The sequence below is a fragment of the Microcebus murinus genome, chromosome 10, assembly GCF_040939455.1.
Source record: "Microcebus murinus isolate Inina chromosome 10, M.murinus_Inina_mat1.0, whole genome shotgun sequence".
Classification (NCBI taxonomy): Eukaryota; Metazoa; Chordata; class Mammalia; order Primates; family Cheirogaleidae; genus Microcebus; species Microcebus murinus.
The window spans coordinates 101,311,095-101,329,131 of record NC_134113.1 but is presented as its reverse complement, the minus strand read 5'-3'; the positions used below and the strand labels follow the sequence as shown (position 1 = coordinate 101,329,131).

Genomic DNA, 18,037 nt, shown 5'->3' with positions numbered 1-18,037 from the left:
GTTAATGATATAGGCTAGAACTGGAAGGTGGAAGGGAGTGGTGATAGATGAGGCTGGAGATTTGGTTTCGATCATGAAGGGCTTTGTATGCCCTGTTAGCATCTTACTTTTACCTTAGGGGCAGTGGCAAGACTTTAGAGACTTTTCATGAAAGGAAATAACAAGTTTATACTGCATTTTATGAAGAATGGATAGTAGAAAGCTAAATGAGGAGGCCAATTGGAGGCTGTGGCTTTATTCCCATTAAAGCTGAAAAAGTAGTGACAGTGGGGATAGAGGAGCATGCAGAGTTGAAAGCTTTAAAGAACACAGGACTGGATAATTTCTTGTATGTGTGTGTGTGTGTGTACACTTCTGTGGGGAAAGGACAGTTGATGGTGCAGGAGGAGATTAAGGTGACTCCAGACTTTCATGTGGAGCACTTAGGCCGGGAACAGTTCTGTCCAGTATAGTAGCCACTAGCCACATATGGGAATTTAAATCTAAGTCTGAACTAATTTAAATGAAATAAGATTTTAAAATTCAGTTCTTCAGTTATCCTAGCCACACAAATATAGAACTAAAGACTCTTAAATTCTGTACATTTAGCCCAGAGTACTATGAAATCATAAATTTGAGAGTCTCTACAGAGATTCAAGCAGAGAAGAATATCTGGGTATATTTGCTTAGCAGCAAGATGGGGCTCGTGGCCTCTGTATTGGATAGTGGAGCTATAGAACATTTCTTTTGTCACAGAAAGTTCCACTAGACAGCATTTGCCTCCAGCTTTTGGTTTCTACTTTCTTTTCCTCCAGAGTAACAGGTGGTATTCTCTCGTCTCCTAAGAACTTTGGCTCTACAATATCCTATTGCGGGATATTGCTAGGGATTCTGCTAGACACCATCACTGCCATTGCCAACAACTACTATCACTGCATCATCAGATATAGGACATTTCCATAATCAGGGTTCTTTGGGAGAATGCTGAGCTAAAGAGATGCTGAGGCCAGTCACTGTGTGGGGCAACAGGAGCCTCCAGAAAGCAGTATCCATTAAAAATATAATATGAGCTATATATGTAATTTAAAATTTTTTAGTAGTTACATTAAAAAGTAAAAAGAATAAAAGAAACAATTAGATTTTATAATTATATGTGTTATTTATACAATATATCTCAAGTATGATTTTCAACATATTCAAACATTATATTTTAAAAATTATTAGTGAGCTGTTTGTTATTTTTTAACACTAGATCTTTGAAATCAATTTTGTACTTTGACAACTTATCAATTCAAATGCTAAGTTTTTATCAGAAATATTTCATTGGTATTTAGATCTGTAAATCATAAAATTTATAGTTGAAAAAGTAGATTCACACACCTGAGTTGTTCCAAACATGCTTTAAACTTTTTTAGTAACTGCATCGAGTATCAGTTTTTTGTTTATTTTTTGAGACAGAATCTCTTGCCCATGCTGGAGTGCAGTTGTGTGATCACAGCTCACTGCAACCTTGAACTCCTGGGCTCAAGTGATCCTCCTGCCTCAGCCTCCTGGGTGGATGGGATTATAGGTGCGTACCACCATGTCAGGCTATTTAAAATTTTATTTTAGATATGGGGCCTCACTATATGGAGTTGCCCAGGGCTGGTTTTGAACTCCTGGGCCTCACGTGGTCTGCCTCAGCCTCCCAAACTGCTGGGATTACAGGCATGAGCCACTGTACATTACTGAATATCGGTTTTTATATTTAACTTGTATTAAAATCAAATAAAATTAAAAATTCAGTTCCTTAGTCTCACTAGCCACATTTCAAGTGTTCAGCAGCTAAGTATGGCTAGTGGTTACCACATTGGACAGTGCAGCTCTGGAATAACTAAGTGTATTTGCTGCATAGTTGGAAATTCAGGTCTGGAGCTCATGAAAGAGGTACAGAAACAGACAGCCACATTGGAAGAACTGTGAGGAACATGGAGATTAAAAAAGAGTTTGTGATTTTGGACAAACCGATTTTATTTCAACATCTCTGTGCTCCATTTAAAAAAAGGTCTATAAATGCATCCTGGTGAGAGTGAAATTGTAGGTGAATATGCAGTGTGTTGTAGTGGTGAAGAGTCTGACCTTAGAATCAGATAGATGTGTGATCTTGGGCAACTTACTGGGCCTTTCTAACCCTTATTCTCCTCATCTATAAACGGGATAATAAAATACTTGTACTTGAAAGATTTGCCAAAAGAGTTAAATGAAGTATTCTCGCAAGTATGTACTGCATATAATGTCATGTTTCTTCACTTTTAAGTTGCCATTTGTTTTTTGTGAGGTGTACCATCAATTTAATAATTCATTCTTTTTAGGAAAAAAAGAAACCTACTTTAATTATATATGTTAATTATAAGCTGAATCCCAATTCAGAAACTTTAAAATATGAAGTATGTATCTTAAAATAGAGGACTTTTTTTTCTTTTTTTTTTTTGAGACAGTTTTGCTCTATCACCCAGGCCTAGGGTGCAGTGGTGTCAGTACAGCTCAGTGCAACCTCAGACTCCTGGGCTTAAGTGATCCTCCTGTCTCAGCCTCCTAAGTAGCTGGGACTGTAGGTGTGCGCCACCACGCCTGGCTAATTTTTCTGCTTTTAGTAGATGGGGTCTCACTCTTGCTCAGGCTGGTCAAGCTATCCTTGCCTTGGCCTCCCAGAGTGCCAGGATTACAGGTGTGAGCCACTGTGCCCAGCCAAAATAGAAGACATTATTGTGAGTACTGATAAGTACTCATTATGAATGAGATACTCTATTAAATGCCTTATGATAATGTAAAAGGCTTTTTTTAAATGTGCAATGTAACATGATATTTCTATTGTAAAGTTTCACTTAAGTAGACTTTGTAATGGAAAAATCTCTTTTATTTCTGGAAATTTTGAAATATATGGTGGTGTAACTCCTTAGTTAATTCAGTTGAATTCTGCTTGAATCTCTTTGGATACTCTTCAGTTTATGATTTCATAGTACTATGGGCTAACTGCAGAATTTGAGTGTAATTCTACATTGGTGTGTATACATGTAGAGAATTAGGATTTTTGAAAAATGCCTTGGTAGAGTTTATTCAGAGAAGCATGTTAACAGGAAGAAAATGGACCCCTTCAGGTCAAAGAGAAAAGAATTAGGATTTTTTTTTTTTTTGAGACAGAGTCTCGCTTTGTTGCCCAGGCTAGAGTGAGTGCCGTGGCGTCAGCCTAGCTCACAGCAACCTCAAACTCCTGGGCTCGAGTGATCCTTCTGCCTCAGCCTCCCGGGTAGCTGGGACTACAGGCATGCGCCACCATGCCCGGCTAATTTTTATATATATATATCAGTTGGCCAATTAATTTCTTTCTATTTATAGTAGAGACGGGGTCTCGCTCTTGCTCAGGCTGGTTTTGAACTCCTGACCTTGAGCAATCCGCCCGCCTCGGCCTCCCAAGAGCTAGGATTACAGGCGTGAGCCACAGCGCCCGGCCTAGAATTAGGATTTTTAATGGCTCTGCAAATCCTTTTTCTTAGGTCTTTCCCTCAAGTCCCATCTAGTCCGTTGTTACTGTCAATGTGCCATTCCACCAGTGTCTTGCAGAAGACAGACATTTTTATAATGCGTACCCTGTGCTTCATATACATATTGTGTGCTAGGAAATTTTGCTACTGCCTTTGCAGTATACCCACTCAGGTCTGAAATAACATTAAGGCCGGGCGCGGTGGCTCACGCCTGTAATCTTAGCACTCTGGGAGGCCGAGGCGGGCAGATTGCTCGAGGTCAGGAGTTCGAAACCAGCCTGAGCAAGAGCGAGACCCCCGTCTCTACTATAAATAGAAAGAAATTAATTGGCCAACTAATATATATATAGAAAAAATTAGCCGTGCATGGTGGTGCATGCCTGTAGTCCCAGCTACTCGGGAGGCTGAGGCAGAAGGATTGCTTGAGCCCAGGAGTTTGAGGTTGCTGTGAGCTAGGCTGATGCTACGGCATTCACTCTAGCCTGGGCAACAAAAGTGAGACTCTGTCTCAAAAAAAAAAAAAAAAGAAATGACATTAGACATTTTGCATCTGTATTATTGGAAATAATGAACTTTTTTTATGATCCCTTTAGGGCTGACAGATAAGTTTGATACTATATGCCAACTACATTTAGTGGTGGCAGCTGGAAGTGCTGTGTTGGGAATAATTTTGAGACCAGTTACAAGAGGAAGAAATGCTCACCTTGGAATCACAGTGGCTTTTTCCTTTTGTTTCTCTTTTAAATATTCTTAACATTTTACCTTTTTAAAAAAGCAGTGTATACTTACTTGGAAAATATTGGCAATTATTAAGAAGAAAGTAAACAGATTTCTTATTCTTTTTGTTGTGCTTGTATGTATATTTGCAAAATCGAGAGTCTACTGTATGTTAAAACATATACCCTTTTTCATTACTATGTTATAAACATTTTTTTCATGACAGACATTGCTTATAAATATGTTTTTTTGTAAGCTGCATATTAAGTCATAAGGATTACACTCAAATATTTCTCAATGAGATGAATGCTTAATACTAAATGAATACGCAAGCTGTTATGTCTTAATTTTCTTTTTTTTTTCAAACCATTTTCAAAGTTGCTACTTCTCAAATACTTATTTTAGGGAAGAAAACAAATACTTACCAGTACCTACAATTTTTCACTTAAACCTTTTTAAAATTATGAAATGTTTTAGACATATTAAATACTTATAGAGAATTATATAATTAATATCTGTGTACCTACCACCTGGCTTACAGAGTAAAATATAGTGTTAAAACTCCTCATGTAGCTCTCCGTGATTATGTCTTTATTTATCAACAATGGCATGGATTTTCAATCTTAACAAGTAATACGGGTCTGTATCCAAGATCTTTTGAGCCAGAATTCAGAATTTTTCAGATTTTAAAAACGCGATATGATACATATACTATCTATTACCTAACTTTTCAAGTAAGTTCTGTGAGATGATCCCTAATTCCTTTATCAAACACATTGATATTTCTGCATCAGTTCAGGTTGGTTTTGCCACCATATTAGTTAAAAGAATTTTTGGGTTTTTAGAGATTTTTGGAATTTGAATCTGTGGATAAGGGGTTGTGAACAAGTACATATCTTTATTATGTTCAGCTTAATCACTCTGGTAGAATTTGTTGAACTTTGTGTTGATCTGATCATAATGTAGCATGAGATGTGGTATAAAATATAAGATAATGTAAGTCTGAACAATTTAATATTAGAGAAATAAGGATATCAGTAAGAACTGGAGTCCCTGGGGAAGGATACACAGCCTAGAACTAAGTGGCACAGATTGCTAATACAAGTAGACAACAACCTTGTGTTTACTTATAATTATCTACTTAAAAAGGTATTTATTTTATTATTTTTTCATTTTAGTAAATTATTAAATTTCTTTTTTCTTTTTTTCTATGGTATACAGACATTGTTGACACTTGTCATGGTGAGAACTTTGATAGAACTTACAATTAACTTGATTAACTGATTGATAAGGATTATTAAAAACTACAATTAACTTGAATATAGCTGAGTTACCCTTCCATAAAAAAGGGTGAAACAATAACTGTGACAAGTGTTAACACTGCTCTTTTACAATTAATGGTAAGTGGCATTGCTGCTCCTACCAGAGGTGCTCTTTTAGGTTGGCTCTGAAACAGTGCTGCAGCCACTCTGTACTATAGTTTTGGTCTCTTGTTAGTTTTAGAGAATCAGTTGAAGGTCAGACAACCAGATGCATGGTGTTGACAAACTTAATACATTTCAGTTACATGCAGAGGGTGGAAGCAGAGACATCTGTGCTGCCTTTAACTTGTAGAATTTTTTTTAAACCCTCTTACTAACAGAGATATTAGCAATCAGCATTTGGGCCTAGTCCATTAATTACTGTGTAAGTTAGTGTTGAATGGTTGTGGAGGTCTTTATTGAAACCCTTAATTTTATAGTGAGACTTGTTTTTTAAATGTAAAGGTAAGACATGCTCACTATTAAAAAAAAATGAAAACAAAAAAATCCAAGAAAAGTATATAGCGGGAATAAGTATCTCCATCTGGCCTTTCAGAAATATCTTGCTACCATCCAAATCATTCCTGTGTATGTAAAAACTTACACATGTATATCTTTTTGTCTGCAAATGGGATTGTATTATGTGCATTCTTTCTTCTGTAACTTGCTTTCTTTTTCACTGTACAGTATATCAGATGTCTTTGCATGCCAGAAATAGATATTTACTTAATTTTTTTTTTAATAGCAGCATTGTATTTTATGGTTTGGAGATAAATATTATTTAACCAACCCTTGTTAGAAATTTAAGTTCTTGTCCTGCTATTACAAACAATACAATAATGAATTCTTGTACATGTATCCCTGAACCTGTGAAAATATATCTTACAGAGATTTTTTTTAAAAAATGAAACTTCTAGTTCAAACAATATGGCACATTTTTAATTTTAATAGATTGTGCCAAGTTGTACTTCAGTGGGATTTTAAAATTTTAGTCTATTGCTAATCTTTTCACAGAGTTTAAGATAGCAGCATATTTCTTGCCCTTAGTAATGTGTATAATCCTTTGAGAAAATGAACAGAATCTTTAAAAATGTTGAAATATAGTGTTTAAAATATTCAACTCATTTTCTCATAATATATGCTAATTACTGGCTGGGCGTGGTGGCTTAATGCCTGTAATCCTAGCACTCTGGGAGGCCAAGGTGGGAGGATCACTCAAGGTCAGGAGTTCAAGACCAGCCTGAGCAAGAGTGAGACCCCCTCTCTACCATAAATAGAAAGAAATTAATTGGCCAACTAATATATATATAGAAAAAATTAGCTGGGCATGGTGGCACATGCCTGTAGTCCCAGCTACTTGGGAGGCTGAGGCAGTAGGATCGCTTGAGCTCAGGAGTTTGAGGTTGCTGTGAGTTGGGCTGACGCCATGGCACTCACTCTAGCCTGGGCAACAAAGTGAGAGTGTGCCAAAAAAAAAAAAAAAAAAAGAAAGAAAAAGAAAGAAAGGAAGGGAGGGAGGGAGAGAGTGAGAGAGAGAGAGAGAGAGAGAGAAAGAAAAAAGAAAGAAAAAGAAAGAGAAAGAAAGACATTAGCGAAAGAAAGAGAGAGAGTGAAATAAAGAGAGAAAGAAAGAAAGAAAGAAAGAGAGAGAAAGAAAGAAAGAGAAAGAAAGAAAGTAAGTAAATAGCTGGGCAATTAAAAATAGAAAATAGAAAAACTTAGCTGGGCATGGTGCACGCCTGTAGTCCCAGCTCCTCAGGAGGCTGAGGCAGGAGGATCGCTTGAGCCCAGGTGTTTGAGGTTGCTGTGAGCTAGGCTGAGGCCATGGCACTCTAGCCCAGGCAACAGAGTGAGACTCTGTCTCAAAAAATAAAATAAAATAAAATAAATGCTAATTACTGATGAGCATAACCCATTACAGCAGGTTGGACTAGTAATTTTGAGATTTATGTCAGAATTTCACCTATAATGCTTTTAATAGCTAATGGGTGGTGTATTATATTTTCTGGTTCATCTTATAAATGTCTCAGAGCACATCTGTGTCAGCTTATCTGTTATAATTAATTTGAAATAGGTTACTATATTTCTGTTAAAGGATTTTCTGCTTTCATTTGTCTTATGAATATTTGGTGTTCCTACAACTCAGGTTGTAGAAAGCTATTATTATCCTTTTAATCTATGAGGAAAGAGTGAGAGACTGTTGTCTGCAATTGCATGTTATGCTTGTAGCTGTTTGTGGGAAGAGTGAGAATTAAAAGCTAACATATAATTATCATGAGTAGAAGTATTTTTATTTTTAGACCTCTGAGTATATTCTAAGATTCTGAGTGGGTATATATGGATATCTGTGGGGTAGCACCAGCCTGGGGACGTTTTCTTTCTCATTATGCATATAATTATTGAGATCAGTGCTTTTCTTGTAGGGAAAAATGATTTTGGAATTTTTGAGTATTCTCTTTGTATTTTTCATGACCTAGCTAACAAGCTTTGTGGTGTGAATGGTAGTGAATTGGTGGCGAAACTGTGTTGTTAATAAACACTAATTTAAGATAAACCAGATTTCTGGTAATGTTCTTGTTGGAGTTTAGGAAATTTCTCTAAACATAAATCCTGGTAGGCTTGCGGAGATTTAAATGCTGTTCTAGTATTTTTTAAAAACTCAAAATGTAGGGTATAAAAACTCACCTTAAGTACTTGTAGGTCTTGGGATATGGTATTACTTTGACAGATAAGTTAGTAGAGATTTTCTAGTACTGAGAGCTGAATTTTACCCAATGGCATGATATGCATATGTTCTGTATGTAAACTTTTAATTTTTTTTCTTAGAAGATGAGAGGCAGTAGTCTGTTATTGTTGAGCTTATGCCATCTTCTTGGAATTAAGATTTAGCTACAGAATTTCCTATTTTTATTCATGTAGGAAGAACAGTTTGTTTTTAAAAAATTGAAATCTTGCCCGTTCAGTAAGTTTATTGTTTTCAGGGGATAGAGGACAAAAATAAATAGCAGGACATGTAGAGAGGTTGTCAATTTATGGCATTTGTATACAATTTAAAGATAGAGACAAGTTTCTCAACAGGAAGAGAATGTCAAAAAGGATTTCATATTTATTTTATATCACATTTAGTTGAAAGTTCCATAAACTAATTTCAAGATTACTACCACTTTTTAAATATATAAGAACTATCAGCCAGGTGCAGTGGCTCACACCTGTAATCCTAGCACTCTGGGAGGCCCAGGTGGGTGGATCGCTCAAGGTCAGGAGTTCGAGACCAGCCTGAGCAAGGGTGAGAACCTGTCTCTAGTATAAACAGAAAGAAATTAATTGGCCAACTAATATATATAGAAAAAATTAGCCAGGCATAGTGGTGCATGCCTGTAGTCCCAGCTACTCGGGAGGCTGAGGCAATATGATCACTGGAGCCCAGGAGTTTGAGGTTGCTATGAGGTAGGCTGATGCCAGGGCACTCTAGCCTGGGCAACAGAGTGAGACACTGTCACAAAAAAAAAAAAAATAAAAAGTGTGTGTGTGTGTGTGTGTGTGTGTGTGTATATATATATATATATATGTGAACTATCTAAGAAATTTCACTAGGATTTAGGTTTATTGTGGCTTCAGGAAACATTTGTTGCCTGCTTGATTTGTATTAGGCACTAAGCTCGGTTTTGCAGATGGAGCTAAGCCTTTCCTTTGCCTTTAAGGAAGTGATTAACTAAAACACAGTTAAGTACATTATTTTAAAAGCCCTTGGTTCCCTTAAATACCTAAGTTGGACTGAGGGGTTTGTGGTTTTGTAGAGGATTGTGACTGTTTAGTTTAGAAGACTGCACAGAAGGTAGTCAGTTGATGGGGAAGAGGAAGGTCATGGAAGCAAGAGAAAATGTGGTATTCAGGAAATTGCATGTACCTGATCATGGTTGTCACATGGAGAAGGAGGGTGATTAAGAAGTGACTTTAGAGAGATAGGCAGGGCCCAAATATGAAAAATTTTACATATACTACCAGGGATTAGATCTTTACTTTGAGAAGCTGTCAAAGGAAGTATGTAGGTGTGTGTGATTGTGTCATATTTAAGTTTTAGAGCAATGGTTCTTAAACTTTTTGTTTCAGCATCCCTTTACCACGATTTATTATTTCAGGATATTATGGGGGTACATTTTAGTTACATGTTATGACTTTGCCACACCCAAACCATGATTTGAGGTGTTCCCTTCCCCCCCCTACAATGCTTACCACGTCCATTAGTGGTGAGTTTACCCACCCCCATCCCCCTATCCCCCAAAGAATATTACTACTGTGTGAGTACCTTAGTGTTGATCAGTCAGTGCTAATTTGATGGGGAGTACATGTGGTGTTTATTCTTCCATTCTTCGGAGGATGGGCTCAAGCTCTATCCAGGAAAATATGAGAGGTGCTAGATCACTGTCATTTTTTATAATTGAGTAGTATTCCATTGTATACATATACCATATTTTATTAATGCACTCATGGATTGAAGGGCACTTGGGTTGTTTACACATCCTTGCAATAGTGAATTGTGCTGCCATAAACATTCAAGTGCAGAAGCCTTTATTATAGAATGACTTTTGTTCCTTTGGATAGATGCCTAATAGTGCTATTGCTGGATCAAATGTGGTATTTCTATTGTTAGCTCTTTGTGGTATCTCCAAATTCTTTTCCACACAGGTCACACTAATTTGCAGTCCCACCAGCAGTGTAAGAGTGTTCCTATCTCTCCACATCCTCACCAGCATTTGTTGCTTTGGAATTTTTTGATAAAGGCCAATCTTTCTAGGGTTAGGTAATATCTCATTGTGGTTTTGATTTGCATTTCCCTAATGATTAGAGATGTTGAGCATTTTTTAATGTGTTTTCTGCCCATTATTCTGTCTCACTTTGAAAAGTTTCTGTTGATGTCCTTGTCCTGTTGCCCAGGCTGGAGTGCAGTGGTGTGACCATAGCTCACTGTAACCTTGAAATCCTAGGCTCAAGTGATCCACCTGGCTCAGCCTCCCGAGTAGCTAGGACTATAGGCATATGCTACCACACTTGGTTATTTTTAAAATTTTTTGGTAGACACAGGGTCTCACTATATTGCCCAGGCTAGTCCTGAAATCCTGGCCTCAAGCGATCCTCCTACCTTGACCTCCCAAGTTGCTATGATTACAGACTTGAGCCTGTGCCTTGCCCTCTTTACACTCCTGAAAATTAATGAGGACCCCAGATAGCTTTTGTTTATGTAGGATGTATCTATCACTTTTTTTTTTTTATCTCTCTCTTTTTTTTTTTTTTGAGACAGAGTCTCACTTTGTTGCCCAGGCTAGAGTGAGTGCCGTGGCGTCAGCCTAGCTCACAGCAACCTCAGTCTCCAGGGCTCAAGCAATCCTACTGCCTCAGCCTCCTGAGTAGCTGGGACTACAGGCATGCGCCAGCATGCCAGGCTATTATTTTTATTTTTATTTTTATTTTTTAGAGTAATTAGAGATCTGAAGTGATTTTACTTTTATTTCCTTCACGGTAAGCCAATCATGAGATTTCACAGTGATTTCTGGGTGGGGCAGAAGGAGGTGGTGTTAAGCATCAGCAGGGCTGTGGCCCCGCTGGCCTGAGGAGGTGCAGGCAGGGTGGGTCCTCCTCACTGGGGCAGCTGCAGGAGCACGGACTGCCCCGCCGGCAGGTAGGTGATGTTCCGAGAGCGTGACAGCTGGTACGCAATGTCCTCGGCGGCCCCCAGCTTGCGCAGCTCGATCAGGCCGTCCCCCGCGGTGGCCAGCGAGTTGGCGATCAGCTCGGCTGCCTTGGAGTCGCCCTCGGCAGAGATGATGGCTGCCTTTTTCTGCTGCTCAGCCTTTTCCACCACGAATCTGGCCCTCTCTGCTTCCTGCTGAGCCACCTGTTTGGCTTCCACCGCTTCTGTGAACTCCTTCCCAAAGGTCAGATGCGTCAAGGAGACATCGTCCAGGATGAGCCCGAAGGTTGCTGCTCGCTCCGTAAGGTCATCGCTCACCTGCCTGGAGACCAGCTCTCTCTGGGTGATTAGTTCCCCTGCATCAAAGCGAGCCACCACTGACTTGAGGATCTCTGTAGTAATGGACGGCAGCACGCGCTCGTCGTAGTCCTCTCCGATGCTGGTGAAGATGCGCGGGAGCTGGCTAGCCACAGGCCGGAAGAGGATGCGCAGCGTGATGTTGACATTCTGTAAATCTTTGCTACCAGTGATGACTGGCACGTTACGCGGTCGAGAGTGGCAGTCAAAGATAATTGGTTTCTGTACCCATGGGATGAGAAAGTGAGTCCCTTCCCCTACCACAATGTCCTGCACTCCACGGAATCGGTCAAAGATGACAGCTCTGTGCCCAGCATCCACATTATACAAGGCAGAGTTCACCACGCCTCCTGCAACGGCCAAGGCCAGGCCGAACTTGCCAATGGACTCAAACACTTTGGCAGCCATGTTTCCTTCTGTTGGACCCACTCACACCTGCTTCCACTCTGACCTCCACATGAATTCCCCCTATTTTTATTTTTTTTTGTATATATATTTTTAGTTGTTCAATTAATTTCTTTCTATTTTTGGTAGAGACAGGGTCTTGCTTAGGCTGGTTTCGAACACCTGATCTCGAGTGATCCGCCCGCCTCGGCCTCCCAGAGTGCTAGGATTACAGGCGTGAGCCACTGCGCCTGGCCTATCTATCACTTTTTAGCATGTTAGAAATCTGAGAAATTTTTAGAACATCAGAATACACAAGCACACATTCTATTAGCTATCAGTGGGATAATATCACATGTTGCATAGCCTCTGGAAAGCACTACATTTGTGAGAGAATAACAGTGAAAAGGGGCCAGTAACGTTATACTATTAGAAAAATAGTTTTGCTCTCATGGAATTCCTGAGAGGGTCTTGGGCTCCCTAACCCATTTGGAGAATTGTCATATTAGAAGATCATTCTGGCAATGGTATTAAGAATTGTTTAGAACCTACAAAAAAGCACATTTTAAATTGTGGTCCAGTATGTACATGTGCATGCATATGCATACCTGAAACAAAGTTTTGGGAAACAGTATTGTATTAGTTGTCGCTTGTATCATAACAAGTTACTTCAAAACTCACTCCATTGAAAAAACAAACATCTCAGATTTTATGAAGAACGCAGCCGGCTGGTTCTGGCTCAGGATATGACATGAAATTGCAGTCAAGGTGTCAGCTGAGTCTACAGGCATCTCAAGGCTTGAGTGGGGTTGAAGATCCTCTTCCAAGGTATCTCACATGTTAATGGCAGGAGACCTCAGTTCCTGGCAATGTGACTCGCCATTGGGTAGTTTAAATATCCTCACAACATTGCAGCTAGCTCCCCCTAGAGCAAGTGATCTGTGAGAATGACCAAGACTGAAGCCCCATGTGTTTTATGACTTAGTCAGGAAAGTAATATATTAGTGGAAGCAAGTCACTAAGTCCAGTGCACACTCAAAGAGGAATTTTGCTTCCCTTCTTGAAGTAAGGAGTATCAAAGAATTCATGGACATAATTTAAAACTACAACAATTGTCAGGAGAATGAATCTTCATGAATCTCCTGTTTCCTGCATACCTTGCTGAGTATGCCAAGAATGCAAGGCCTAACTGCTCTCAGCCCAGCCCAATTTTCAGGACTGTGTTTGCAGTGAGCTGCCTTGAGAGAGGAGGTAATATCTCTCATTTGGACAAAGAGCAAGCCTGCTTATTACTTACTATAAAAGTGGTGGATTCCCTAAGCTCAGTGTTCCTCAGCCATGATGCAAACCCACTGCATGTGTAGCATCCATTTGAGACCCTCCATGTCACCTTGTGGGACTTGGTAACCGGGTGCCAATGCAAACACACTCATACTCATGAGTGTGAGTACTGAAGTTCTCTATCTGACCTAGGAGATGCATGTGTTCTGTCAGTATCCGTGAAACAATCCAGGGCTAATATTTTATTTTATTTTATTTTATTTTATTTTATTTTTTTTTTTTTGAGACAGAGTCTCGCTTTGTTGCCCAGGCTAGAGTGAGTGCCGTGGCGTCAGCCTAGCTCACAGCAACCTCAATCTCCTGGGCTCGAGCAATCCTCCTGCCTCAGCCTCCCGAGTAGCTGGGACTACAGGCATGCGCCACCATGCCCGGCTAATTTTTTTTTATGTATATATCAGTTGGCCAATTAATTTCTTTCTATTTATAGTAGAGACGGGGTCTCGCTCTTACTCAGGCTGGTTTTGAACTCCTGACCTTGAGCAATCCGCCCGCCTCGGCCTCCCAAGAGCTAGGATTACAGGCGTGAGCCACAGCGCCCGGCCTGGGGCTAATATTTTAACTTGTAAGTAGGGTTGAATAAAATCCCAGACCTTTCTTCACAGTTGTTGAGGATGTTTACTTTTAGTGTCATGCACTTTGAAAATAAGCTATATATTCTATGCTCTGCTCTATTCTCACTTATTTTATTAAAATTAGAAAAACAAGCTTGGTTGCAATCTACCAAACTGATTTTGCAACCTATTATTGGGTCATAACCTTAAGTTTGGAAAACACTGATCAAGGAGTCAGATTAGAAAGTTGTTATAATTCAGGTAGGGTATGATGGCATAAACCAAGGTAATAATTGTGAGAATGCAGGAAGAGAATCAATTTAAGAAATATCTGGAAGTCAAAGGATAGGAATTGTATTCTTTGATATATAGGATGTGAAGGAGATTTAGGATTTAGGAAGGACTTTCAGTCTTCTGGCTTGAGCAACTGGTGTCATTCATTTGAATAGAAATTGTCCACCCACCATGTTCTTTTTTTCTGCTGCAGGAGCAGATTTAGTTATGGAGTAGTGAGACAGATGTGGAGTTCTGTTTGGGGGCATGATGAGTTTGAGATGTGTATGAGAAATACAAGTGAAGATATCCAGACAGTGGGATATTTGGTTCTGATTGTCAAAGAGAAGATTAGTACTAGAGATGTAAATCTGAAGTCTTTATTGTACAGATTAGATGTTAAGTTGGTGGGGGCCGGGAGAAATGATTTCCCAAGGATGATATTGTAGTGTGAGAATAATACAGGAATAAATATACAACTCTAGAGATCAGAAATATTTCAGGTAGGAATGACCAGAGAAGGTGGAGGACTAGGAGAAAGGAGGGCCTGATATAAAGAAACCAAGTAAGGAGAGTGTCAAGAAATTGGGAGTGCTTAAGATGGAAGACTGTATTTATAGGCAGAAGTTACAAAGGCATTAGAGAGAAAAAACAATAATTAAATAAGTTTCTGTGAGGGGAACCATAGGGAATGGGAACTAAAGTACTCATGGAAGGATTAGCTTTAGCCCACTGCATCAGAGTAGAGGGAAACAAGTTAAGGAGGGTGTTGATGTAAATGAAAGTGTGGTAAGAGAAGTTGAGATAGTTCCTATTTGATTTGTTTCTCTGTGATATAGGAGGTAAGGTACCGTGTTTCCCTGAAAATAAGACCTACCTATAAAATAAGCCCTAGCAGGATTTCTAAACATTGGTGCAATAGAAGCCCCACCCCGAAAATAAGCCCTAGTGATGGGCATGGCTACGCAGTGCATCTGCACAACCCATGCATTTCGTCGCGGAGTGGTAGAGAAGAAGAGCAGCCCTTCTCATCTGCCCCATGAGAGCTCTATTGCTCGACATGAGAGATTGGGGTCAATGGTTCTAAAGGAAATAGAGTCGCAAGAAATTCAGGAATTCGGGGTTTGGAGAGTTATGATGATGTTCCAGAAGAAGACGACTTAACTATATTTGAATAAATGTAGATTGTACTGTACTTAAAAAAAACAACACATCCCCTGAAAATAAGCCCTAGGGTGTCTTCTTGAGGAAAAATAAATATAAGACTGTCTTATTTTCAGGGAAACACGGTATATTAGATTGGTAGGGCTTTGATAAGAAAGCGTCATAGCCTGGGTGGCTTAAACAACAATTTATTTTCTCATCATTCTGGAAGCTAGAATTATGAGACCAATGTGCCTGCTTCGTTGATTTCTTCTGAGGCCTCTTGCTTGTAGATGGCCATCTTCTTTTGGGTGTCTTAACATGGTCTTTCCTCTGTGCTTGCCTGTGTCCTAATTTCTTTTTATAAGAACACCAACCATATTGGATTAAGGCTAACCTCAGTGACCTTGTTTAACCTTAATTACCTCCTTAACGTTCCTGTCTACAGACGGTCACATTCTGAGGTATGAGGGGTTAGGACTTCAGTTTATGCATTTTGGAGAGGGACACAGTTCAGATGTAACATGGAGTTGTTTGCTGGAAGTGACAGGCAGAAGACAAAGGTTTGAAATAACTACCATAACAAATATTCAGTGGGAAGCTAAAAGTTTTGTAGGACTCTGTGGGGCAGGGAACATTATGGGATCAGCGGAAGTTGGAAATCAAACTGAACAGCTACATGGTTTTCTGCAGCAATAATTGGAATTCCAGGAATATAATCAGTAAAGGTGTTTCTTTTGGATTAATCAAGGGGAAGGGAATTTGGAATCTGTGAACTTATTTTATCAAACTTTTTTTTTGAGTCTCACTTTGTTGCCCAGGGTAGAGCGAGTGCCGTGGTGTCAGCCTAGCTCACAGTAACCTCAAACTCCTGGGCTCAAGTGATCCTCCTGCCTCAGCTTCCCGAGTAGCTGGGACTACAGGCATGTGCCACCATGCCTGGCTAATTCTTTCTATATATATTAGTTGGCCAATTAATTTCTTTATATTTATAGTAGAGACGGGGTCTCACTCTTGCTCAGGCTGGTTTTGAACTCCTGACCTTGAGCGATCGATGATTCCCCCCCTTCCTCGGCCTCGCAGAGTGCTAGGATTACAGGTGTCAGCCACTGTGCCCGGCCTGTCAAACGTGTATACTATCCCTAGTCCAGGGCGTGGGCTCCCAAAACTGAGGCAGCCAGCCTCCCAGTTGGGCCCAGCAGCCAAACCGTGGGCTGGACCCGCTCAGTCCCTGGGCCTGCACTGCCTACAGGGTTGGCCTCTTGGGCCTGAAGCTGGAGCCTCAAGTATGGGAAGGGTGGTTTCTTTTTCTTTCTTTTTTATTTTTTTGTCACTTTTTTTCCTTTGTTTTCTTAAGAGACACCAGAATTAATAACTATATATCTATATATATATATATATACTTTTTTTTTTGAGACAGAGTCTCACTCTGCTGCCCAGGCTAGAGTGCCATGGCGTCAGTCTAGCTCACAGCATCCTCAATCTCCTGGGCTCAAATGATCCTTCTGCCTCAGCCTCCCAAGTAGCTGGGACTATAGGCATGTGCCACCATGCCGGGCTAATTGTTTGTATATATTTTTGGTTGGCCAATTAATTTCTTTCTATTTTTAGTAGAGATAGGGTCTTGCTCTTGCTCAGGCTGGTTTCTAACTCCTGACCTTGAGGGATCCACTGCCTTGGCCTCCCAGAGTGCTAGGATTACAGGCCTGAGCCACCACGCCTGGCCAATAACAATAGTTTTGATTTTGAAAAAAACAAAACAAACCCCAACACCAAAATAAAACTAAACAAAAAACCTTTATTGTGTAATTTATGCAGCAAATTACTCTATAAAGTATATAGTTTGATAAATTCCGATACATCTATGTGCTGGTGAAAACATTACTGCAAACAAGATAAAGAACATTTTCATCACCCCCAAAAGTTTCCGCTTGCCTCTTTATGGTCCATCTCCCTCTTCACCATGTCCATAGGCACATACTTATTTGCTGACTGTCGTAATATCTTAGTTTTGGAATTTATATAAATGGAATATGACTTTTTTGGTCAAAAATTCTTTTTGTCACATAGTTTAAAAGTATAAGAATTATTTTTCTGTGGCTACCATATTTTTAAAAGGAAATTTATGTTTTGGCCTGGCATGGTGGCTCATACCTGTAATCCTGGCATTCTGGGAGGTAGAGGCAGGTAGATTGCTTGAGGTCAGGAGTTCAAAACCAGCCTGAGCAAGAGCGAGACCCCGTCTCTACTATAAATAGAAAGAAATTAATTGGCCAAGTAATATATATATAGAAAGAATTAGCCAGGCATGGTGGCGCATGCCTGTAGCCCCAGCTACTCGGGAGGCTGAGGCAGCAGGATTGCTTGAGCCCAGGAGTTTGAGGTTGCTGTGAGCTAGGCTGATGCCACAGCACTCACTCTAGCCTGGGCAACAGAGTAAGACTGTGTCTCAAAAAAAAAGAAAAAAAGAAATTTATGTTTTAAAAACACTTTTCCCTGAAACTCATAAGATTAAAAAGCCAATATGAGGGCTTTTGACAGAGCTAGTAAATTCCTTTGCTTGTCATATAAGTGAATATGGTTTTGAAAATAACAAAGTCTCTGGTTGCAAATGCTGTTTTGGATTTGAAAGTGACTTGACAGTGTACCTGCTAGTGTTGAAAACTTGATGTGAATTCTTCTTCTTGGGTCTTAGCCTATTCAGTGTGATTTACTTACTTCACTACATGAAAATAGAGTTTTGCCAAAAAGTACTGTTCGGAATTTTTTCTTTTGAAGTGG

General features: G+C 39.6%; 1 protein-coding gene and 1 pseudogene across 21 annotated transcripts in view; one reads left to right on the top strand and one right to left on the bottom strand.

The window, feature by feature from the left end:
• Positions 1–18,037, top strand: part of ERC1 (ELKS/RAB6-interacting/CAST family member 1) — a 560,419-nt gene that overhangs the window by 19,371 nt on the left and 523,011 nt on the right. The window lies entirely within an intron of this gene.
• Positions 10,980–12,027, bottom strand: LOC105861591 (prohibitin 1 pseudogene; annotated as a pseudogene).